Raw genomic sequence first — 25,776 nt, forward strand, 5'->3', positions numbered from 1 at the left:
CATCAGGATTAACATATAGGAGAAATGCAGTTCAGAATTTGTGGCTGACTTAGAACTAATGGTGGCTCTGTGGATCCATGCTGGATGTGTGAACACCACTGACCAGACTTCCCCTCCCACATCTGACCCTCTTAGGTGTCTCCAGAAAGATCTTACCCTCTCTGCCCCTAAGGCACGTTTTCTAGATATCCATCAACTCCATCGTTTCCAGGATAGAATGCCTGTCACTTAACCTTCATCCTCCTTGAATTTTCATCCTGATAGGTTTGGATTAACCCACAGACTGATAAATGAGCACAGCTTTGGGGACACCAAAGAACAGTCATTAAGGAAGCCCTCTCCGAAGGTATGAATCAAAATCATGGGTCTTTTGGTTTTTTTCCCCCAGTTCACAGATCGCCTGCAGTAATAGTTTTATTATTTTTATTTATTTCTGTTTCCCCCTTCAGTTTCCAAGAGGTTTCCATCACCATTTCCTGTTTGTTTTTCCAAAAGAATGAAAGCATGTCCTGACTGCAGGCCGGTCTGTGCTTACTGCACTAATGTGGCTAGCAAAAGGCATTTTATCAATTTGGGATTTAATCCAGGATTAGACATCAGGGAGAATAAAGAGGGATAAAGGTTCATTCAGCAACAGGCCCCCTGATGTGAGTCATGTTTTACTCATAAAGACTTAGAATAATTAGAGAGGGGATCCAGTTCATTCCTTCTACCCCAAGGCAACCATTTTGATAAGGCAGAGCTTGTAATGGGCCATTCTTCTATACATTTAGCTTCCATTTTGCCAGTTCAGAGGACCACCACCTATTTACACATGGTGTTTATTATTATTTATGACTCTGGAAGTTGCCCACCAATGAACACTGGCTTAGCTCATATCTGAATTCTTCTCCATATCTGTCTTAGTTTGGGTTTTATTTTTTGTGAAGAGACACCATTACCAAGGCAACTCTTACAAAGATAAACATTTAGATGAGGCTGGCTTACAGTTTTAGAGGTTCAGTCCATTATCATTGTGGCAGAAAGCATGGCAGCATTCAGGCAGACATAATGTTGGAGGAGGAGCTGAGAGTTCTACATTTTGATCCAAAGGCAGCCAGAAGGAGACCCTTTTCTTCCCTGGGTGGAACCTGAACATAGAAGGAGACCTCCAAAGCCCACTCCCACAGTGACATACTTCCTCCAACAATGCTATACCTCCTCCAATAAAGCCACACCTCCTAACAGTGTCACTTCCCAGGGCCAAGCATATTTAAACCACCACAATCTCCATCAGACTCGAAAAAAAAAAATCAATGATAACACAGAAGAGGGAGGGCACAGAACGTGATGTTGGGTGAGGAGCTGAGAGTTCTACATCTTAATCCAAAGGCAACCAGAAGGAGGCCCTCTTCTGCCCTAGGTGGAGCCTGAGCCTAGAGACAGTGGTTGTACCAGACATGACAAGAATACTAGATGATTTTCTGTGCAGTTTGTGTCAAGTCACACTGGCCATGCCTGGTTGCTCAGCCTCTCTGCCCATTTCTAAAAGAAAATGCCTTTGGAGTCAACATAATGCTTTATTCTCTGACCCATATTAGTTATGACCCAAATGTCAGCTTCTGAATTTGCTTGACCTTGTAGATGTCACCTTATTCTTTCAGACTTTAGCAATATTGCTTTCAATCCTTATATATGGATGAACAGCTATCCCTTGACAGCCTCTGAGATTCGGGGGATAGAAAGGAGACTTAGAATTCTTTTCAGCTCTACATTCCTCTCCTACACAATTCTCAACCCTCTCCACATCCAGCAGCAACTCTCTATGGCCCTTTGCTGAGCCATATTTCCCAGCTATCACTTGCCCCAGATGTCTAATTGATACAAAGCTATGTGCAGCAAGCCCTTACCAATTTTTAAAAAAACTTATGATCTAGTGTGAATTCAAGGGATCAATGCTAGCACAAGAAAACCAGCTTTCTGGGTCTTAGGAAGAGCCATCATTGTTGACCATGTGTGTATGTCTTCACTGCATTGTGCCCATGTTGGGTACAGTGATGACTCCCAAGATCCTGACTACATCCTAAAAATAGGAAGGCAAAGGAGGATACATTTATCAACTCCTTCTAGGTCTACATATTACGAAACTATGCTTGTCTGGTATACTAATATTTAAGTAACACACAAGCCCCATATGCCAAGCAAGGTCAAGTATTAAAGAATGAAGCAACTAATGAAATCAATGGTGCACCGAATATGCTCATGCCCTGATGGCATTCTCCTAGCCTTTAGTTTAAGACTGGGGACAACCTCAATTCTACCTTAGAGTTCCAGTCTCAAACTAACAATTCTGGGCTACATCAGAACAGAAGTCTATGCCAAAAGGCTGGTTGGTGTTGGGGATAGGAGAGGAGAAATGATCTCTACAACAAACCTGTGAGCAGGCCACAGCACAGAAGGGAAAGAACTTCAGGACAAAGTAAGAAGGTCATAGTGCCCTCAGCTGAAGTGTTTTATGCTTCATAGGGAGACCACACCACTGCAGGCTGTAGGGGCTGCCTCCCTGCCATAGTACACCCATATTATTTTAACATCAGCAAGAAATGGACCAAGAAACTCACCCCCCCCCAACTCGCCTGTTATTACCAATGAGCTCCAAGTTCACCCCCAATGCTCATTAAAGAGCTAGCTGTTCCCATCTGCATGTGGGGTCATTCTTGCCCTGCAGGACTAGGGCAACTAGAGAGCAAAAAAGCAAAAAGAGGGGATGGAAACTATAGACTAGACAGAGGGTTGTTCCTATTCCCTAAAACAAATACCACGGAAAACTGTCTAAGTATTTTTAAAAAGCCCACAAGAAAACAAAGCTGTGTTCTACCAAAGATCAACTCCAGAGCCAATGATCTCAAGACAACTTCTATAGATAAGGACTAAGAATCAAGATGTAAAGTCCTGGGCAAAATTATGGCCTAGAGACTTAAACCCTCATGGAATCAAAGGTCTGGAGTGATGAAAGACAAATGCATGAATACAAGAAACAGGCAACATGCAGGCCAAAGATACTTCTCAGTGTCAGCAAACTTCCTGCTCATTGAGCAGTGGCAGAAACTCAGCCCAAACTCCAGTCCCATTAATTTCTGTGCAACCTTGCATGAATTTCCTATCCTCAGATGGAAGATAAACATCAGAATGTATTTCTCTGTTTTATAAGATTCAAGTGATATTAAAGCACAACTTTAAGCAAGTATCCAACATTCTTGAAGACTTCTACTTTAAAGTCCCAAGAATTTGCCCTAGTTGACACAACTATACAAGTATTAGATATGCTTTAAAGGCAGGCAGCTATCTGACCCACTTTAAGCCCACCTAGCATCTCTCATTTTCAGAGAATTGGGTATCTGGAGCAGAGAATGCTGGTGGTTAAAAGAACTCCTATGCCAAGATCAATCAGGATCCCCAAAGAACATAGAGAAAGCCAACAGAGCACTGAAGTACCTATGGGGGCTAGCAGCTAACAGCCAATAGCCAGCAACCTAGACAATACTCAAAAAGCCACCCCCTGCCTCCATTTAGGGACAGAGCAGGGACAGACAGCCTCGCCTGCTCTTTCTCTCCTGCTTCTTTTGGTTTATCCACTGCTGGCAGAGCCAATGAGCCCATGGGTGACTTAGCTACTGGCTCCTGGTATAGGAATCAAGGCTGACAAATGAGCAGAGAGACCAGAAATGCTACCTTCTCAACTGCATTACTTCTCTTGTGGCTGGGCAAGAGGTAGCATTTGACTGCTTTGGTCTATAGGACAGCAATAGAATTGGTTCTTTAAACTTAGAGAAAGAGTTTGCTTTTTTGTTATTGTTGTTTTGTTTTGTTTTATATTGTTTTGCTTGTTCCTTTTTTTTTGTTTTGTTGTTGTTGTTGTTGTTTGGTGTATGTTTGCTTTTTGAGACAGGGTTTCTCTGTGTAACTTTGGCTGTCCTGGAACTCACTCTGTAGACCAGGCTGGCCTTGAACTCAGAAATCTGCCTGCCTCTGCCTCCCAAGTGCTGGGATTAAAGGTGTGCGCCACCACTGCCCGGTGTTTTGCTTCTTCCTTAATGAATAATCCTTGTTATTTCCTCTTCACCCTTAAAATGAAAGTTATTCCTGGATCTCTAGCTGCCATCTTGAAATGCAGAGGGAGAGTCCCAAAAGAATTAGAGTTGCAAGATCCATGTCACTGAGGCATTAAACTCATGGTAGATTCCTAGACTATCTAGACTTGCTGTATGCAAGGAAAACCTCAACTTAGTTAAGCTATCACTAACAGTGTTTTTTATTACAGTCTAGAACCACATAGCAATACTTTGATCAAAGACAAGACACACATACACTGAAAATCCATTCATTCTAAGCTCAGTTAGGGAAGTCATAGTCCTCTTCAGGTGTAAAGTTCAGTCGATGATATCACACAATAACAGAACTTCTCAGGATACCACCCCTTCTTTTTGCAATGCTTGCCATACATGGTAAGCATTCATATTTGCTTCTGCTTAGCAAATCCAAATGGAGCTAATTGAATAGGTGCCTCTCTTCCTCTTAGAATGTGAGTCATGGCTGGGATGACACAGGGCAGGGCACCTACTTTCTGTACGTGAAATAAGCCTGTCAATATGCCAAGCACTGCGGGACTACACATAGGATCCAATGCCATCTTGGTGCTTCTTCCAAACTCTCTCCTTTCCTTGCCTTACTGTATCCCAAGGAACAACCTCTTAAACGCCTTGTTCTGGGTATCTTCTTGTCTTCCCTTTGCCCTTATATGTCCACTGTGCATCAACCAGAGTTGCACTGCACCGATTGTTTGCCTTCTATTTCATACTCCCTTTTAAAAATGATTCTCGTTCTTAAAGAGATGGGCTGATTAATGTACTCAGAATATCTTGCACCACACAGCCAATTCTTCTATTCTTGTTCCATTCATAATGTATAGCCCTTCTCTCTTCAGATGTGTATAAAAGAGCCCGTTCCCCAACAGCACTATTTGTAACTGCAGAGCTTGAGGTGGTACTAGATGTCAAAAATGAAAAATTGCTAAATTCAAAATTGCTTCTTCCTTTGTTTTAAAGGTGACCTGCAAGTGGTTTTTTTTTTTCATTTTTTTTAATGAATTAATTGTGTGGCTATATGCTGAATGCTCCAAATGCAGAGGGTGATATAAGACCACTCAGCACATACCTGCAACAAATGCCTGCCACTGGATTCTGAGCCTCTGCAAACCAGACTGCTGAGCCCACATTCCCTGCAGCCCCAGCAAGAAGACAGACTCCAGCACACTCTGCCTCCCGCAGCGGGAGATGGGTGTGCAGGACTTTGACAAGCTGGCCTGGGAAGGAGGAGGTGCCATTTGCCAACTTGCTGAATGACCTTGGGCAAGCTGTCTTAGGAGCACACAGCTCTCCGCCCCACCTCTGCCAAGAGAGAGCTGTCTCCTCCTCATTCCCTCCCACTGAAGACCTGACGGCTATGACTTCATGTTCAACACATGCCTGCCATAAAAAGAGGTTGTCAGAGCTACAAATTATTTTCAAGACTCATTAGGCCCACACACGCTTTGTTTGATGGGGAAAATTCTGAAAAGCAGGCAGCAGTGAACCTGCCTGTGCTTTCCAGCTTTCTGCTCCCTACGGTTGTGACACTGTCAGGGACCAGGCTGGGATTTCTTGACAAGTGTCCTGTACTGAGTCATGAGACGCTGCCCCAGAGCATCTCGGGTACTTTAAAGATTGATCATCTTTTCAAATCATCTGCAGTTTCATCAGGGGTTGGGGGGGGGGTGATACCAAATGTGTAGAAGGTAGCTGAGTACTGTGCTAAAGGCAGAAGCAGCCCCACTTTCTCAAAATGGGGCCTTATGATCCACTTAAACTTCCATTTAAATATGATTTGTTTTTTCTTTAAACAGTGCTTGTTCTGGCTGGGATGAAACTTCCAGCAATCCTCTTGCCTCACCCTTTTGAATACTAGGATTCAGTCATGAGTTTTGTTAAAACTCCTTCCGGGTGGGGAGCAACCTTGGCAACATCTACCCCCTTCTCCTAAAGTTTCAAAGACAAACTAAGGGATCATACTGTCAAAGGGATCATATAGCTCACCCTGGGAAAGCAATGGGTACATTAGCCTTCAGTACAGCGCAAAGGTAAGTAGTTACAGGGATATGAGTGCTATCACGGTCATTACCTATTCATTACCTTCCTGCATTAGCCAACTATGGAAGCCCTTTAACCAGCTTTAAGGACTAAGGCTTTCCCAAATCTTCCCCTCTCCTAATCGACACCACTATATGCTCTAGCCCTGCTCTGAGACCACATGCAACTAGGCCAGAGTTGCATAGCAAGTGTTATGGAACATCTATATACTTAGGTGAGGGTCTTTTGATTCTCCCCATCCCTCCATGGAAGATATAAGTAGTCAGCAAGCCCAGTTGAGGTGAACCATCTGCAAGAGGACACAAGTGAACTCCCCACGATGATGGTTTTTGGGCTCAGAGGACAGTCACTCACAACTGCGAACCACCACTCAGGCTCTGAGCGTGTTATTATTGTCTCCAGGTGCCTGTCACTTGTTAAACTGTACATAACTCTTTGAGGATAGTACATTAAATTATTCATTGCCTACCATTTCACCTCACTCAAAGAGAATGAGTAGTTCAGATTACATTACAGGGAACCGTTTATGAGAAAATTTTGCTCCTGAAACAAAACAAGGAAGAAAAGCAAATTGAGCTGTTTCACAAAAAGTGTGGCTTAACATGAGGGCTTCACGACCTTTGTCCGTCCGTCTGTCCATCCATCAAATATGAAGTATTCACTCTGTACTGGGAGTAGTACCAAGAATGGATGGAACCACATAAGTTAAGTTCCTAGGTGCAAAGACAACTAAGAACACTGAAGACCAGCCTGACCTATTCACAGTATCCCTTTGAACTACTTCTTGCATATTTGTCAGGAAGCTGGAGCATCCTGGTTCCTATGCCGAGGATGCGGGATGCCCAGGCCAGCCTCCCAGGAACCAACCAGGCAGCATGCTGGCCATCTGAACATGGCTCCTGTTCTTGGTCCTACCTATGGGTTTCCATGAGACCACAAAGTTCCGATTCTTATGTCTTCTAACTCAGCAGTGTGGGCACTGCTAATCAGGAGCAGTGTAAGGGCTGTGATTTCATCATCCCTCCACAGGCAGAGAAACAAAATCAAATATGTCCTGGGGAGATCTTGCTAAATGGGTTCTCTCCAAGCATCTGAGACTTGGAACTCCAAGCTTCTGACTCCCACCCACAGTTCGGAGGACCCAGGACGGGTTCCTACCCCATTCTGTCCCCAGTGAGACAAGCTGGTGTTCTTGCTCGCTTCATGTTTTCTCATCAAAGTATAGAGAGGTGTTGGAAACAAGAGCCCAGGTTTAGGCCTGTAATGACGCTACTTGGGCCTTGCCAGGTGCACACAGGGAGGCCAGCGACTCCCCCACCCCCAGAGGTTAAGGCATCAGCAAGTTGTGCCTGCAGATTTAAAAGTGCCATGCAGGTACTTTCAGGTCAAATGGAAATGTGTCCCTGAACTCTGCCTTGTGAGCTTAAGGCTGATTGCATTTCTGCTGAGGCCATGCCTAGTCAGAACGCACCTGCAAAATGAACTACAAGAACAAGCCATCCACAATCAGGTAATTCCTATCATAAGCCTAATGAGAAAATAACTCAGCAGCTACCAATGGCTTTTGCCCAAAGAGATGAATAATGTGGAGAATCCTTGGCTACGCAAAGAACAGAGGAAATTAATTGCTGAAGCCTCCGCAGCATGCTGAAAGCCAAGAATTATCCTCTGGATCTGCACTTGTAATTTACAACAGCTGCCTCCTCCAGACAGGCTGGAGTGACTCTCCCACAGCACAAGGCACAGCTGACAGCAGCCGTGAATCTGAAGCTGGGTCAGCACTGAACCACCACATGACTGATGCCCGTCCTCAGGCACATGGGCATCCCCCAGTGACCACTGTCTGCTTATTGATGTTTCATGGCGTTTGGGAACCAGGACTGTCACAGATGCATCATGAGTGAATATCTGTCCCCACTCCCCCCCCCCCCTTTGTGAGCTTCTTGCCAGAGGGGAACTCAAGAGACAGAGAGAAACCTATCAAGAAGTTTCCTTGGGATCAATGCCGATATCCTCGGCATTTATAAAAGGATATAAGTCAGGGAGGGCAGGGAAGGGGCAGCAGTTAGAAGAAAACGATGCCAGAGAATACAAATGGAGTGATAAGCAACTGATCTGTTTAAAATGCAAGGCTAAAAAGGAGGCATACAGAAAGGAATGCTCTCTTCCAAAACAGATGCAGGCCCTGTGTGAGGGAGACTATATCCTTTGTGACACGAATGTCACAATTTATTTCCTCGTTCATGCCTTAATCCAATCTTTCTGTCTGAAGAACGGAGCCTAAAGACTTTGTATAAAGCCAGCTGGCCATCAAAGTCCTTCTGATTGTCTAATCTGTTGCCCCAAATGTAGAGAACCCTGGGAAAGGATAGAGATGTAGAGGAGGCAGCACTTAAAGACAACCGTGGCAGATTTGCTTTAACTGCTCAAAGAAGCCCTTGATGTCCATGGTCCTAAGGAACTGGACCACAGGTGTGCCTGTGGGGTCTCAGTAGAGAAGTAAATGGCACAGTCATGATCCTGATGCTGGAATCCGGCTTCCAGGAGAGGAGCTGTATGACCCCATGAGCCTCAAATTCCAAACGAAATCACTTCAAGGGCCAGCTCCTCTGAAAATGTCCTTAAATTAATTACGCCTTACTGTGGATGGAATAGGGTCGGGCAAGTTTGGCTGGACATAGTCTGTCCCCAAAAGGCTCATATATTGAAAATTTGGCCTCCAGAGAGAAAGTGGTGTGAGGTGGAAATATTTCATAGGTGATACAGAATGGAAAATAAGCAAGCTGAGGGGGCTCCACTTTAGGGAAGGGAGTCACGACAGTCTCAGAGGAGTGGGTTGGCTTACTTGGAACTAGATTAGGATGCATGAGAGCAGCTGTCACAAGTGAGCCTTCCATTTACAGTTCTCCTACAAACTATCCTATGACGGGACACACTGTGAAGCTTTCACCAAACATGGCCACCTGGGTCTAGATTGTCCATACCCAAAACCATGAGCCAAGAGAAAACTCTTTTCTTTACAAATGACCCTCCTATTGTATTCTGCCCTGTAAACAGACACACAGACACATAAATACACAGAGAGACTAAGAGTATCCTTTTCTAAGAACAGCGCTATTAGGAATGACAGTAAGTGTGGCCAGTGGGTTTCTTGGAACAAGAACAGAACATGTCTATCATCCAGGAAACAGGTTACCCTCGCTGCACGTACCGTGTTCCTCCCCCAGGTTCTAATGCTAACGGAGGCAGGCTGAGTGGTTTTAAAAGCTTTTTGATCATATTTCACTGTAAACAAACACATCCATACCGAGGAGTCAATGACATCATCATACAAAGTGACCTATTTCCCCTGCTATTTGAGCCTTATAATCCAGATAAACTCCCTCCTTGCTCCCAAATCAACCACGCCATAACCTTGCTCGAGGAAGACTCCAACTTCACAGTACAACAGCAGGTCCATGATACAAACCGGAATCTACCTATCACTGGTCCCGGTGATAATTAAGAGACACGCTAACCTAAACCAGAAGATAATTCATGGCTGTTTCTACCTTTAGTATTTGTTTTGCCTATAACCTTCTCTATTAGGTGTGCCAGCTATAAACCTCACATTCTTGTCTAACCATACCCCCAGTTCTTTACTTCTTCCCTCCTTCCCTCCAATGTAACTCCATAACCCATATGCTGGCAACCTCCATCACAATAGTTGTTAGTCAAGGAGCAAGAGCCCGTGATCATCAAAGCAAATGGGTAAACCAGCACTGGGCAGGACTCCACCTCAACAGCGACACCATGTGGTAGCAAGAAGTAATGACAATAGCACACTGACTAAATAGACAAGGGGAGAAAGCCAACCATCTGAAATCTCCCAAACTCTGAACCAAAATAAACCTTTCATTAAGAAAAACAAAACAAAACAAAAACCCAACTAATCATTTCATAACAAAGCCGACTGACAGATATACAACGCTCATCCTTCTTGCTCTGTCTCTCTTATCTCACTACTACCTCCTGCCCCGGCCCACTTAAATGACCATCCTCAGAATAACACCCTGGAAATCTTGGCCAGTAGTGACCATCACAGCCATCATTATTGCCACACCTACAATCCCAGCAATAAAGTGGCTGAGGCTGACCTTAAACTCACTGTCTATGAAGTGAGACACTGTCTCAAAAACATCCTGATGATAATAATGGCCACCACCAAACCAGCTGGCATTCTCCCACATAGGGCAAGGTGCCTGTCGTGTTATATTATCATGAGCTTCTGTGATAGCACTCAGATATTTATCAGGGTCACTCCTGCTCCGACATCTACCTGTGGGCACCCAGGTTCTTCCACTGGATAACAAGCTGGCATCATTGATGGGGATCTCCAGGAAAACATAAATCATAAAACATCCAAGCTAGAGATCCCCTGAAGAACAGGGATAGGGGCCAATGACATGACCCTTGTGACAAGAAGGATGTCAGAGTGCAGACAGAAGCAGACTGAGCAGATGGGATGGAGCAGGGCTCATTTGTGGGGCAGGCTACTAGAAGACCTAAATCTCCTTCACCAACACCCAGAACCTCCAGATAATGAAAGCCCTGGCCATCATAAATTCATCAGCAAAGCTCCCTTTATCTGCCACTCATCAGGTTCCTTTGTGTGATATTCTCCTGAGATGCCCAGCTATAGGCTTATGCATGTGTGCTTAGCCTGCTCAAGGTAGGCTACACTAAGCTATAATGCCCAACAAGCCAGATTACTAAATGCATGCTACAGTTAATACTATTTTTCAACTTGTGATGGGTTTCCTGGTACCTAATATCATCGTAGCATGATTTCCATCTGTAAATTAAAATAGGGCATATGCTAGTGAGAGTGAGAGCATGAGGGAGAGGAACAGGAAGGGCTAGTGGCTTTTGATGAGACTGTCTTGGAGTGTTAGATGGAGTACGGGGAGATGACTTGATAGGCAGTGGGACAGTCAAAGAATGGTCTGGAAATCATAACGGGGTGACACAGCTATCCACAAATAGACCTTCCTGAGCAGAGAGGAAGAACAAAAGCAACAGCTCTGGTTGATGTGAGAAATTGTTTCATACAGTGCTCTGAGAGAATCTAAACAAACAACCAGCAAAGGCTTTTCATTCAAAGAAAACTGCTTAACTATACCCTGACAAAGCTCTGCTCTCTAGTGATATTATCACTGAGCCCTCAAAAATTCTGCAAAGCTACTTAAATAATATTAAGTTAACTAAATTCAGTAATCATCATGAAAATCCAGCTCACCCTGACGAGGTGCAGAGAGTGACGAGACCTGAGCAATTAGTTGACAAAAAGAAGGTTTCTACTATGAGTCAAAAAGTTATTTCAATAACTGTAAATGCATCGAGCACACTTATTCTGAAATATTCTTAAAATTCAAAACAGAATGGACCAAGAGGCTCTAAAACATTCCAAAAGAAAGAATATAGAAACTGAAGCTATGAGAGCAACCCAATGTCCACTTAAGGAAAGACCTTCCTGTGGTAGGTGCTGATGGTTGTGAAACCAGATAGTTTCACAGAAAGCTCTCTTCCTTCATGTTCTGAGCTCTCAAAGCAACCTATCTGCCCCCAGTACTTTCCTCAGTAGCCTCTTGCTATTTAATATTCCAGGCTTTGAGATTGTTGTGGCCTTAATTTTCCATCATTAGGCACAGGGTACCATGATTGGCAAGTCGCTTTTCATTTTCATACCATGCTCAACTCACGGCTGTCATCATCGGTTGTTATGTAACACAGTAAAAAATGCATAACTGACCTTAGGTAGTAACTAGAGTATAGCTTTAATAGCTATGTCATGGCACCAAGTTGCTTCTATATATTATGTTTATCTCCATAGACAATGCTACTCTCAACTTTAATCAGACAAGCTCTTCTTTGCAGGGAATGGCAGTGAATACAGGGATGCATGGCTGGCCAAGACTAAGTAATGGCTGAGTGCTCAGACCCAATGCTCACACCTGAACAGGACATTTATACCACCCCCTCTAAGGCTCAGAGGCACTGTAAAAGGGACACTGAAAAGAAAGCAAGGGATGAAACACAGGGAGAATGTTGCTGTGAAATACTCTCTACTGGGAATCCCCCAAGCAACGCAATAAAGAACCCACAGCAGCTGTGGCTGCCTGCAATGGGCCTCTGCAAGAATAAGCCTGTCAACAGTCAATCATGGATCAGAGATGGGTTATCCCGCCCCATCCATCCCTAATGATGGGTTCTAGAGGAGAGACAGTCACTGTCTTCAGTTGTGTTCCCAACGATGAACTCACCATGATGCAGTGGCCCAAACACATGGTCACAACACTGGCCCAGGTTAAACTCAATGAGTCAGACTACGAAAACAAGGAGATGTAAGTGTGGGTCCAGAAAATAGGTGTAGGAGGAAGATCAAAGTGGGGAAGGTGACATTAGAATGTTCTATATATACACGTGTGGGAAATTGTCTAAGAAAATTTTCATTAAAGTTGCAGAAAAAAAGCTGTCAAAACCAAGACATTAACAGGGTTCAGATAGTAGCAGAGGGCCCTCCCTAGATCCATTTTAATGAGTACTTCTAACATCATCAGAGCTCTTCTTGAAAACTTTGATAAGCCAGGGATGCAGCCACATTTATGTTAAACTACAAATCAGTCTAAACTCTCATCACAGTAAGGTGAGTCCTTTTTTTGAAGAACTCTGATCTCACTTACTTTGGATGAGGTTGTGACTAGTACGTTTTCAAACAAAAAAAAAGTTAGCCTTTGCTTCAGCTAACTTACAAATGATTTTATTACGTTAGCTGTCTCCTTTATTCATTTCTTACATACGCATGTACCACGTGCCCACCATAGAAATATATGTATGTGTGTGTATATATATATATATATATATATATATATATACACACATATATACATACATACATACATACATACATATACACATTCTTATCCATAACAGCTTTATCCTTTCACTGAAGCATATTTTCATACATTGGCTTTGTAAGCAGATGGCAGCCCCATACAGAGTGGGCCCTCAATCAATGTAAAGCAACAGTATCCACGTACCTCTTAGGGAGTTCCCTGATATTAAAAGTTTTTCATTACTTCTCACATTCTCTCTTCCATTCAGCAGAGCCTACCCTATGGGTGTATTATTTTTCCTTCAAAATGTCTTTATGCCAGATCCTTCTCTTCTCTGTCTGAAATCCATCCGTGTTTATTCCTCAAGCTCCGGCACTTATATATTTTATTACAACTCCTTCATATCCTTTCCCATTCCCAAACCTAATCCTTTTCTTCTTTACCCCGAGGGCCTCTGCCAATATAACTTCAGGTGAAGCAAATGAAAATAGTAGCTTTTGCCCCAGGCTTCAGACTTCCTCTACCAAAATTAAAACATAAAAACATTGCATGGATATTAATATTATATTCCCTGCCCTGTAAACTTTCTATAACATTCCATGGCCTGTCAGTCAGCAGTAGTTATTGAGTGTCCATACTGTGGAGTTACCGTCCTTCTGAGGACAGAGAAGAGAAAGGTAGTTTTTGCCTTTCTTACTAGCAAATCCAAGTTCCATCCTCTTCTATGGTCACCATATGAGCAGTCCCTCCTCCCTGGTCCCTTTCTCCAATGACCAGAGTGAATGCTAGAGGTATTTTGTCCATATTAGGCATCCATCCCATTGGGTTTCTAAGAGAATTCCTCACAGTTCCTACACATTTTCAATTCATAATGGGCCTCACTCAACTCCCCCAAAAAAAAAGTCAGAACAGAGAGCATGCTAAAGTGTCGGGGTGGCCATTAAGATGCCAGGGACTGTGGGAAACACTTCACAACTAGGGACTGTGGGAAATACTTCACAGCTATCCATTTATTCTTCAGAGCTCCTCTGCAAACCAGTTATTCCCATTTTACAGATCTTGAAAGCCATGAAGACAGGTCAACAACTTGCCTCAAAGTCAGAAAAGTGAGAATGGAGAGGAAAATCAATCCATCAGACTCTAGAAAGTTTCTATAGTAAGATAACAATGAGGCTTCTGTTTTGTTTTTGTGTTTCTTTGTTTGCAATTGAACCAAAGAAAATTGTGTGTGTGCATTGTTGTTGTTGCTGCTGCACATATGTGTGTGCTCATGTGTATGTACCTGTGCATTAGAGGCCAGAGGTTAAACCCCATGTCTTGTGTCTTCTCTATCTCTTCACTAATGGAACCTGGGGCACTCTGACCGACCAGATGGCTGCTGTGGGGATTCTCTGTTGTCACCTCCACACTCTGGTATTGCAGGCGAGTACTGCCACCTTCAGATTTTTACATGGGAGCTGGATCCAAAGTGGACCCTTCCTCCTTCTGCAGCAAGCACTTTACTCGCAGCCTCTTTTCCTCAGCACGCGTTTATTTAGACAATGTAAGGGATGCTGGCAAAGACCATTGCCGTCAATGAGAAGGGTTCAGGTTTAGAGATGGGAAAGAGGAATAAATACCCAAGATGAACCGTGCATGTGCACGGACTGAAGAGGCAACTCAGGTGGATTTGCTGAAAGAGTCAAAGATCTCTTAGGACTTATCTGGCCAGAATCCAGCCTATAACCAAGGCTGAATAATCCTAATAGAAGTAGCCAGACCAATGGCAGAGGTCACAGCAATATCTTCTCAAGGATAGTCCTTATCCCGCTGGAGATCCCCAGCCCCCTACCCCCAAGTCACTCCTCATAGCAGTAGTTCAGGGTCCAAGGCACCCGCCACAGCAATCACCTCACAGCTTTGTGAGCAGTGAAGTGGGATAGGAGATATGTTTCCTGTGGCTTTTGAGTCTAAGTCATCTGGGAAGGGCAGTATTACATCATCATGCTATGCACACCTTAGTCTATTTGGGATGCCTAAGAAAATAACATTTCCTGAATGGCTACCAACAGAGATATACTTCCTAAGATTCTGCAGGCTTTCGAGTCCAATATCAATGTGTCAGTAAATCTGATGCCTGGTTCATATATAGCACCTTGCTCTTGGTGGAGAAGGCAATTCTCTCATATTGGGGCAATAATTACATTCACAATAGTCTACTTCATGATCCAGTCACCTGCCAAAAGCCCTGCCTCCTGATGCCATCGTACTGGATATAAGGGCATCACAGTATAGATTTTAGCACATTTAAGCTGTAATACCATCAAAGCCCAGATGACTCAATTCATAAACACCAGCAGCTGCTTTGTGACATAAGGATTGTATATGAAAACAGTCACATGACTATGGAGATAGTCACACAATGACTCCAAAATAAAAGACAGTCCATCTCTCACCATCCGCCACTCACGTCCTCCATGTGTACATTTGTCAAACTTGGTAGGAAGTGCACAATGCTGACAGGGACAGGCAGTCATATGAATAAGAAGGCAACAGAAAATGGCCGAGCCTGTGGAAATGGATCCCAAATGTCTCCTCTAAGAGATGCAGCCCAGTGAGGGCGCCTGCAGAAGGAGAGTGGAGTCCATGTCCCCGGACCCTTTTGTCCTTCCAAGTAAATTGCAGATACAGAGATTACATGGATCTCACTTTTTCAAATTTAATAACTAATAAAACATTTTCAGTATCCAAAATTGAGACATGAGTTTCTCCATGTGCCCTTTAGGCCACCCAATTTGAATCATCTCTAAAACTCTCTTTCATTTGACATTCTAAGGTCTGTAATTGGATAAATCTTTCATTTTCAATAGAAGGATTCCACCTGCCACAGTAAGTGAGCTATGTATAACCTCTGAAAAGATAACACAGCCCATAACTGAGCCTATACAGCGCACCTTCTTTCTCACCTTCTAGTGACTTTCCACTTGGTACACACAATACAAGTATTTTATTTACAAACTGTAAACCTAGATTGGGCAGGTTTGGGGAATAGTTTAAGTTACATCCCAGCCATATGTTCTTTATTACTTGATATTTCTCCTGGCCATCTGCTCATGATCCATCTCCTTGAATGGCAGCTTTCTCCACCCTTGGTCTCCTCTTCCTCTTTTTCCACCGGTGACCTTCAGCCAGGAAACTACAAACACTCCTACCTCTATCTATTGTCCAATCACAGGCTTTAGCCTTTCATTGAACAATTAACTTGGGGAGCAAGGTTACTTAGTATCACTTCCTGTATCTGAGAATCTCCTCCTTGAGAGCAACCAGGTCTTGGGGCCAGTATTTAGCCTTTGAATACATAACAACATCAGACCAATACCCTACATTGATGCATGTATCCGATTCCTCAAGTTTGTTATGCAATTAACCTATCATTTAAGCTCCCCTTAATCTCCCAATTCAAATATAAGATAACTACTGTTGGGAGCAACAACTTAATAGGTACCCATTATGCTCAATACAGATTGTTCACTTGACAGAGTCTGGAACCTCGTCTGTGGCAAACCTCTGGGCATGCCTGTGAGAGAGTTCCTAGATTGGCTTCAGTGGGAAGATCTATCTTAATTGTGAATGTGCATTCTATGGGCTTGGCTCCTAGACTGAAGGAAGAAAGCAACTCAAGTAGCAGCATGCATCTCTCTGCTTTCTGACTGTGCGTACATTATGGCTAGCTTCCTCCGGTCCTGCTGCCATGATTTCTCAACCATGGTAGACTGTGCCCTCAAACTCTGAGCCAAAATAAAGCCATCTTTCCTTGCGTGGCTTTTGCCAAGTATTCTGTCACAGTGAAATGAAAAGGAAAATTAACAAGTATCATGCCATCTACTAAGGAACCTGCCAAATGCATCAAATGCATATTCTAATTCAGTATCCTTCCCCTGGTCAATGGTGTCATATAGTGAACACTATGTGGCTTTGAAAATGCCATATAACCTCTTCCTGACCCAGTACTCTTAGCTGTTACATCATGATAGCAATATTTTATATCAAAGGTTCATTGTGAGGGAGGAGTAAGTTACATGTAGCGCTCTCTAAATAGTCCTTGACATAAAACCTTGGTTGAACAGTTTTTTTGATGTTCTAATTCAAAATATCCAAGCAGCAAAATTGGTGCATGCATTAGTAAAATGAGATACTAACCAACACAGATAGGAACTGGAAGACAGAACAAATCTCCTTAACTCTCCAATCTAGCAACCCTGTTCCTCTTTGCAAAGATGCAGTATCACACGTGCTACTCAAAAATAAACACTGGTGTCTGGCGCTGGATCTCAGAGTAGGGTCAGAGGTCCCAGTGTGGACTCTAAAGAACTGGACTAGATGGCTGGGTCTGCTCTCCTCTGAACTCAAACTGAAACTTCACTAATAGTCCCTGCTATTGAAAGGGGAGCTCAATGTATAGTATCTTTCCCTACATGCTTGGACATGGGTCTATGTGCTCTTGTGTATGCATCTGATTCTCTGTGTGTCTCCCCCATCCAGAGGTAATGAGCAATCAACAATTTCCTGGTTTCCACTACACATAAAAAGGTTGGTATAAGCTGCAGTATTTGGTCTCTGATTTGGGCAGCAATATCTCAAAGCTTTGGAAAGATAGACATTCTCGTTTCCCCAAGCATATAGAAAGAGAACGGTTAATGTGTTGATTTGAATGAGAATATACCCCATAGGGAAGGTTCATATGTTTGAATACTTGGTCCTCATTTATTGCAACTATTCAGGGAGGACTGAGTATGGCCTTGTTGGCAGTGGTATGAGGTTTCAAAAGCCCACAAAACTCCCATGAGCTCTCTCCCTCTGCTCTGCAGTTATTGTCTCTCAGCTACTGCTCCAGTGCTGTGCCTGCCTTACAAACTGCCTGCTGTCATGTTCTCCAATGTGATGGCCATGGGCTCTTCCTCTGAAACTGTTAGGCCAATGAACTCTTTCTTCTATAAGTTGCCTTGGTCCTGGTGCCTTAGCACAGCAATAGAAAAGTAACTAAGACAGCCAAGGTAGGTCCTCCTGTAGCACTGTGGACACTTTGGTGCCTGGAATTTGGTCATCACATCTCTTCCTCCATGGAGATGAAGAGAGGAGCCTGAATCCTCGATCACTCTTAGAAGAAGCAAATTGTAGAGAGAAGAGGAAGAGAGAGAATACTTGAGTTCCTGCCATCTGTAAAAGTGAACAATAACCCCAGCAGAAGTTGATATCCCAAAGGCCCCCAGGTCATCTTCTCTCTAAAATGAAGACCAGACTCCAAATTCCTCCTTGCAGAGGAGTATGAGCTACAAGACCATAAGCTTCATCAAATCACTGAAGTATAATGCCACACACATTGTCATGGCCTTGGCCTAAAGCTACCCCAAGCTGAGTCATTAGATTTCATCAGCCTCATTCTAACCTTTGTTTTTATCCAAGAATAAACCTTCTCCACACTTCAGCCTTGTGTATAAGGGAAGTCTTCCCACCTGGGGATTATCCAGGTAAGACTCTGAGTAAATATAAGCCACTTTGAACGCTCTGACATTCTGGCTACTGGGGAGCAAGGCTTCACATTGGTCAAGGGTATACTGAGTTTAGGCACATGAAACTGGGAGAAAATAATTGCATCTTGTTCTGTGATTCTTCATGCTGTTCTCAGCTCAGATTCCATCTGGACATTTCAGAGGGAGCCGACCATGTAGAGGGGAGTGTTTTTCACCTGCTCCGACATTTTTTAGATGATTTTTGTGATTGGATAAATCAAACCTAGCTTAATTTTAAACCTCTAAGCATGCTGTGATATTGATGGGAAAAGGAAGTCGGCAGGAAAGAGAAACCAACTCCATGCTCACTTTAGCCCTTGTGTGAAAGCGTACAGAACCTGGGTAGAGGGTTTTAGCTTACCAACACAAGTCTGTCATTTCTAACCAAGAGGAATGCTTAGAGCATTAAAAAAGGAGACTGTCATAAGGGCCATAAGGAGGAAGGGACCAAAAATTAAAATTCTATCTGACAATCCAGTCTCTAACATAAGTGCAGTTTTAGGTTATGCAAAATTTTTCTTTGCAGTGAAATCAAGAGCTGGCTGTAATTTCTGACACCATATTGCAATGCTGCTGCCTAGATAGCTAAGCATATGTATGTGTGGTTTATCAAACAAAGATGTTGTTGTTTAACATGCAAAGCCACAGCAGTTACATTTGTTACAAACGTTGGGTTGCATCCAGCAGGGTGGGAACTACTTTTCCTGCTTTAAGCAGTCATACTTCCATTAGCTCTGGATATGGCTCTTCAAAATTATAGTTTGCTTCTCTTTGGACCTCAAGAAAATATGAGGATGGAGAATCGGCTTAGGGTCTTTGCTCACTTGAGTTACATTTTAAAACACATGGAAGCATTCTGAAAAAAAAATCCATAGGACTACTAACTTTTCCCTTCCAGGTATGATAATAAAATCAGAAAAGGAGAGCTAACTGAAATGAAAAGGAGGGGAGGGAAAGTGGGGCTGGCTGGGAGATGTCACCCTGACAAGAAGCCAGGTGTAGTGGTCTACTATAATCCCAGCACTATGAAAACAGAAAGATTCTAGGGGCTGACCAACCATACTAGCAAATCAAAGAGAACCTATCTCCAAAAATAGATTAAAATGGAGAAAGGCGCATGTCACTAACCTGTGCCCCCATCCACATATACAACACACACAAAGAAGGGAGGAGTGTCTGAAGTGAGATAATTCACTGTTGCATATGAACAGTATCCCCTGCAGACTAGCTCCCAGTCTCTACACATTTACACATGGTAGCTCAGTCCATTCAAGAAAATCTGAGTGCCTCTCCCATTCAGAATGGAGTTTGACTGGCTGGATCTTTTGCAGGTGGCGTTCAGCAATCCACAGCTGCTGTGAGTTGATGTGTGCAGTGGCCACATCCCACTGTCTTATAATTGTGTACCTACTATGGGCAATGATAAGATTTCTTGGGATGACGTAAGTACCTTGTCCTGTTTACTTCTCATAGCACTGTTGGTTTCTGTAAATGAACCAAATGTGAATCAAAAGTAACTAGACAAGGGCCATGAAAAGGCATGTTCCTGGATAAGAATTTGAAGCTAGATGTGCAAGATTCCAACACGTATATGAAGTTATGTATCAGTTGTGTTGTGCTAGAAGTAAAGAGTTCATTGAACATATATCATGTTCTGCACCCAGAAAGTATGGGAGGAAAATGAAGAATGGCAGGGGTTGTATTAAACAATCACTGCGAAAGGCTTTTATCCACACCACTAGACCCTGGGGATTTAGAGTTCACCATAATGACGTGTGATCTTGACAGTATCCCACTTCTTATGAGTCCCATATCAGAACAGGTCCACCTTGCTCTGGGGGTGATCTTCTGAAATGAAGCCGCAATCCTAACAAATCCGAGAACCACGTTCAAGCATCCTGGGGCAAATAAAAGAGAACATAATACAAATTCCGACTGAGCCAACATTTTACTAATAAGACAAACTTAACGTGGGCATGTTTTAAAAAATCGATTTGAAAGGTTTTAGAAAATTAGAAAAGTCACTTAAGTATAAAGTGTTCTGAGAAGGAGAACTGAAAATTGAAAGAAATGGTGGGAAGAGAAGAGCCAATGGCTTCTTGGACCCACTGTTTTGTTAAGTTTCTGACCTTGGTCTCCTGGGTGTGAATTCAGAATGAAGCCCCGCTGCCTGTGTGGATGAAGAACACCTCTCCTGCTGCCTTCCAGGTATGACTCAGGGTGAGAAACGCATGCATCTGTCCCAGTGACTGATGGTGGGGGGAAAACTCCATTTTTCACAAATTATGGGCCTTTTTTTTTTAATGCTGGTAATGCACAGAAGATTAAAGTGAAGTCTATATTTCACAAGTGGGGGACCAAATGATTTAAAACCTGTGTTATAATGACCTACTTTAGAGTTGAAGAATCAATTTCTTTTCCAGCAAGAATCTGTTAATTTAAGGAAAAGCAGAGGGGAGAGAAGAAGCGTGTGAACTGAGCATAACAGAAAGCAGGGAAGGGGGTGGGGGAGCGAAGCTCACCAAGGAGCCTGAGCAGGCTTTGTCCCGTGGCATCTTTATGTGTTTAGCAACTTACAGAAGTTGGGAGAGAAGATGAACTTCAGATTCGGTTTTGGTTCCATCTCTGCCCCACAGAGGCTTCGTTAGTTGCCTATTGCTAAAAACAAATTAGCACAAGTGATTACCTTATGGCAATACACACATATTATCTTATAGGTCACAAACCAGACATGGGTCACTCCGAACTAAAACCAAGATGCTGGCTGCTATGTTCTTTGGAGGCTCTAAGGAAGAAGAAACGGTTTCCTTGCCGGTTCCAGCTGTTTGAAGCCACCCGCATTTCTTAATCCATGGACTTCTGCTCCATGAAGCTGTCGATGACCAGTTGAGTCCTTCTCATAACACATTACTTTGTCAGTTGCTATCCACCTGAATCCTGCAACCTGCTTTTAAGGGCTCGCCTTAGTGGGCTCAGCCATAACCCAGGATGATCTTCTTTTAGAACAGTTGATTGGCAAACTTAATTCCACCTGTACTCTTCCTTTGGGCCACACCTAGCATACCTCCATGCTGAAGATATGAGAGCACAGACATCCTCAGGACGTGGGTGCTCACCTGCCTTGTATGGCTGTCGTGGAAGCTTGGCTTCCTCATCTATCAAGTGGGAATAAACAAACTTGCCTTGTAGAAGTCCCATAATACATAAAGACAGTACATGTATAAATTTATCTGCAAGGGTGTGTGCTCAGTGAACAGTGCCTAGCTGCCTTGGTCAGGGTTACTATTGTTGTGTAAAACACCATAACCAAAGCAACTTGAGGAAGAACGGTTTATTTGGCTTACTCTTCTTAGAACTCAGGACCACCAACCTAGGGATGACCCAACACACAATGAGCTGAGCTCTTCCCCATCAGTCACTAATTTTAAAAAATACCTCCCAGGCTTGCTTACTGCCAATCTTATGGAAGCAGTTTCTCAGTTGAGGTCCCCACCTCTTTAATGACACTAGTTTTTGTCAAGTTGACAAACTAGCCAGAATAGCATCCTGATCATCATTAACTGTCAACTGACCCCATGCAAAAAGTAACTACAGGTGCCTAACAACCCCAGCACTCATTTAGCAGCAGGGAATGACAACTCTCTCAAGCTCTCTCCGCCTCCCTTTTCTTCTATCAAACTCTCCACAACACTCTGGTGAGCTGTCATCTGCCGCAATGTGCTCCCACAGCCCAGCAGGGAATAGCAAACTTGGTTTTCTGCCTAAGTCAAAGGAGTGGGGATAGGGGGTCTTTTTACCTTTGCTTCCTACATAGACCCCTGTGTGGAGTCAAAGGAACTGAGAAAAAAAGAAAGAAGTCAAAGCAGCTGGCTAAAGATCTCCCTCCTCCTGCCTCACAGAGCAGCAGTCTCCCTGGCAGGAGCCCCTTCATAGCCCTCAGCAACCTCAGCAAACGTTGAAATCTTACTTTGAAAGTTCTAAATGAAAAACAAGAGACTGGCAAGCCAGTATCCTTTCTCCTTTCTTGTGCCAATGTTGACCTGACTGCTGCTTAAAGAGGAGCAAACACCTGAATATCCTCTCCTGCTGTAGAGATGAACAACTGCTGGAAGTTCTGCCAAGTGTCCACCCCTTTGCCAGATCCTTTATCTCATGCCTGCTTGGTGCATGGGAAACTCAGGGGATCTGGTCCTAGAAGCCAGTCTCGAGTAATTGAATGAAGATGCTGACAGTACACTTGGAGGCACAGACAAGACCAAATTCATGTACGACGAAGAAGTAAGCAGTTTCCTCAAGATAACTATGGAACGGGGAATCGTGTTCCAACAAGTACTAACAAGCCCTTCTAGGGCAGACTATCTTTTCTACAAGCTGACTGCAAGGACAAGTGGCTCACACTTATATAAGTCCAGAACTACATGGATCTTGGCATGCCTACAGCTTCTCACAAAAGGGACAACCTCACCCCATTAGCTGCAACTACAGAGCCTTTCTGTGGCAGGGTGGCAGGCTTCCTGTCCAATCTGTTCGCTTTGGGGGGCAGGAGACAGAATAGAGGTTTCCACCATAATCACAGGAGGGGCTGATGCAGACCTGAGGTGAATGTTACATCACATCTGCCATTTTGTTTTGTTTGTTTGTTTGTTTGTTTGTTTGTCTTTTCAGACCACCCTAAGATGTCCCTTTAAACAGAAGAAGATGAGCTGCCAAGATAAGCTCAAGCAAGTACAATATTACAATACTATATAAAAGCATTTTTAAAAGAATTTGATGCCATTCAACGTGGAGAGATAAAATTAAAAAAGAAATTCTTGCCATATTTCTATAACCCACTGATAATTTGTTCTCTTAGAGGAAACAAACGCTAATGGTCTTTGCCCTTATTCTCTTGCTGATTCTTGAAGATTCCAAGGCTAAAACTACTCCCATGGAGGTTGTATCCAGCATCTTTGGAATCTAAAATCTCCCAGATGTGGCCAAGTCTGTAATATATGAAGGCAGAGAGTGCTCAAGCCAAACACAGTTACTCCTTGGGACAGCTGAAGCTACACCGTGAATGGAAGAGACAAAGGCTCAAAGGCAGTGAGAGGGCCTATTGGCAAGCCACCCATGCATTCACATCCATGCATTGGAGAGCAAGCTTCTGTCTCCCTTGAATTTGTGCATGAACGATGGAGCAAATAGAAAATGGCATAGCTCTATAAGATCACTGACATGACATCCTCTCACTCTCTCTCCTTCTGTGTGTGTGTGTGTGTGTGTGCGTGCGTGTATGTTATGTGTGTGTGTTATGTGTGTGTCTTTCATCTGTCTCTCTGTTTCTGTCTCTGTCTCTCTGTCTCTGTGTGTGTCTTTCATCTGTTTCTTTGTTTCTGTGTCTCTGTCTCTGTCTGTCTCTCTGTCTCTGTCTGTCTGTCTGTCTGTCTGTCTGTCTCTCTCTCTCTCTCTCTCTCTCTCTCTCACACACACACACACACACACACACACACACACACACACACACACACACATTCACAGAGACAGCATCCCATAAAATACAACCTAACATTTCCTTATGAATTTTCATACTCCTCTGTGATCCATCACAGCAGTTATTACACCCCAAACTATCATCCATCACGGAGAGCACTACAGGCAACCAGAGGATGAGAGGATGTGCAAGCCCTGCTCCCAGGGCTCCCCCCTCCCTCACAAGCTATAAACTGAAAGCTCACTGAAGAACCAAGTACTGAGGTTGCAGTCATTTAGCAGACCTTTCCTGCAGGGATGGGCCTGGCAGGGCAATCCCCGTTGTGCCAGGGAATCCACTTAGAGTGTGCATACCGGGAGTGCAGAGCAGCCCCCAGCAGCAGACTGAGTTGTTGCATCCAAGAGGCTGGGAATGCTCCAGATCTCCCTCCTGTGGCTCCACCTTCTGCATAAATGAAATGGGCAATCCTTTTCCACTGCTGTTCTTTCTCAGAAAGTACTGATTTCCATCTGCCTCCATCAGGTCTTTCCTCATCCTAGGAACCTTGGGAGAGAGTGAACAAAAAGAAACAGAAGAGAGAGGGAGACAAAGGAAAGAGTAACTGGCCCTCCACATACATCTTCCCATTTCATCTAAGCAGGAACTCTAAGAGCTTTGAATACTGTCACTTTACAAATGAAAACAAAAAGTGTTACTTGTGCTTCTACTGTGAGATTATTATATATATATGCTTTTTTCTCTCTCTCAAAAAGTCAGCTAGACTAGAGCTAAGGACAGCAGCCTACAATCACCCCTGCATTCCTAAGAGCTATAGGCCTTGCTAAGTGGTGCCATCCATACTCTGTTTGGACCCTCTGGCCCACTCATACACATAAGTACAGACAGACCAGCTCTCGGTGTGAAAGAGACCAACAAGTTAAGAAGTTCCTCTATGCAATTGGGGTTTTTACAAGTGGGGGTAGGGCACTGAGAGGCTTGCTAAGTTTAAGACATTCATTAGACCATGCAGATGCAATTGGGTACGTGGGCCGCATAGTTTAAAGATGTAGGAGAGACCTGGAGATCTGTCCTTTATACAACAGTGGTTGTGATTGCTGCCTGAAGGCTAGAAATTCTCTCTCTCTCTCTCTCTCTATCTCTCTCTCTCTCTCTCTCTCTGTGTGTGTGTGTGTGTGTATGTGTGTGTGTGTGTGTGTGTGTGTGTGTATTAGTACACATGTAGGGATGCACACACACATGGAGGCCAGGGTAAATGCTGGGTGTCTTTCTTAATAGCTTTTCCACCTTATTTTTGAGACAGTCTCTCTTACCAAACATAGACTTCATGGATCAACTTGAATTTTCTGGCCAGCTACTAAGATTGTAGGTGCATCCTACCATACCTAGCTTTTTATATGGGTGCTGGGGAGTCCAAACTTAAATCCTATTGCTTGCATGGTGAGTATTTTACCAACTGAGCCATCTGCCTGGTAGCAGTTTCTGTTCATCCTCCCAGAACATGGCCTTGCAGGGATGTATGGGCCTCCTACCTATGCAGCACAAGTCCACAAGGAGAGCTGCTATTTGTCTTGATTGATGGAAGCCTAAGAGAGATTCTTGCTGGGCACGTAGACTCCAGCACCGAGAGACTATGAAGCAAACTACCATGGGCAAAGTTTAAAGATGGACTTAAGAGATCAGCATCTGGGTATTGCTTGCTACAGGGCCTATCCATGGAT

General features: G+C 43.7%; 2 long non-coding RNA genes across 3 annotated transcripts; one reads left to right on the forward strand and one right to left on the reverse strand.

The window, feature by feature from the left end:
- Window positions 1-269: 269 nt before the first annotated feature.
- On the forward strand, window positions 270-23,293 carry Gm46665. 2 transcript variants are annotated; one of them, XR_001782718.2, is made up of 4 exons: window positions 270-346; window positions 19,920-20,030; window positions 20,743-20,796; window positions 23,254-23,293. It is a non-coding gene; the product is annotated as a predicted gene, 46665 (long non-coding RNA). The 2 variants fall into 2 exon arrangements; XR_001782717.2 differs by lacking the exon at window positions 23,254-23,293 and adding an exon at window positions 21,306-21,410.
- Window positions 20,316-24,716, reverse strand: Gm31733. The gene is made up of 3 exons (XR_001782719.1): window positions 24,412-24,716; window positions 21,111-21,246; window positions 20,316-20,486 (listed from the first exon to the last, which is right to left on the reverse strand). It is a non-coding gene; the product is annotated as a predicted gene, 31733 (long non-coding RNA).
- Between the last annotated feature and the right edge of the window lie 1,060 nt (window positions 24,717-25,776).

Source organism: Mus musculus, chromosome 19 (genome assembly GCF_000001635.26).
Source record: "Mus musculus strain C57BL/6J chromosome 19, GRCm38.p6 C57BL/6J".
In the NCBI taxonomy this organism is placed as follows: Eukaryota; Metazoa; Chordata; class Mammalia; order Rodentia; family Muridae; genus Mus; species Mus musculus.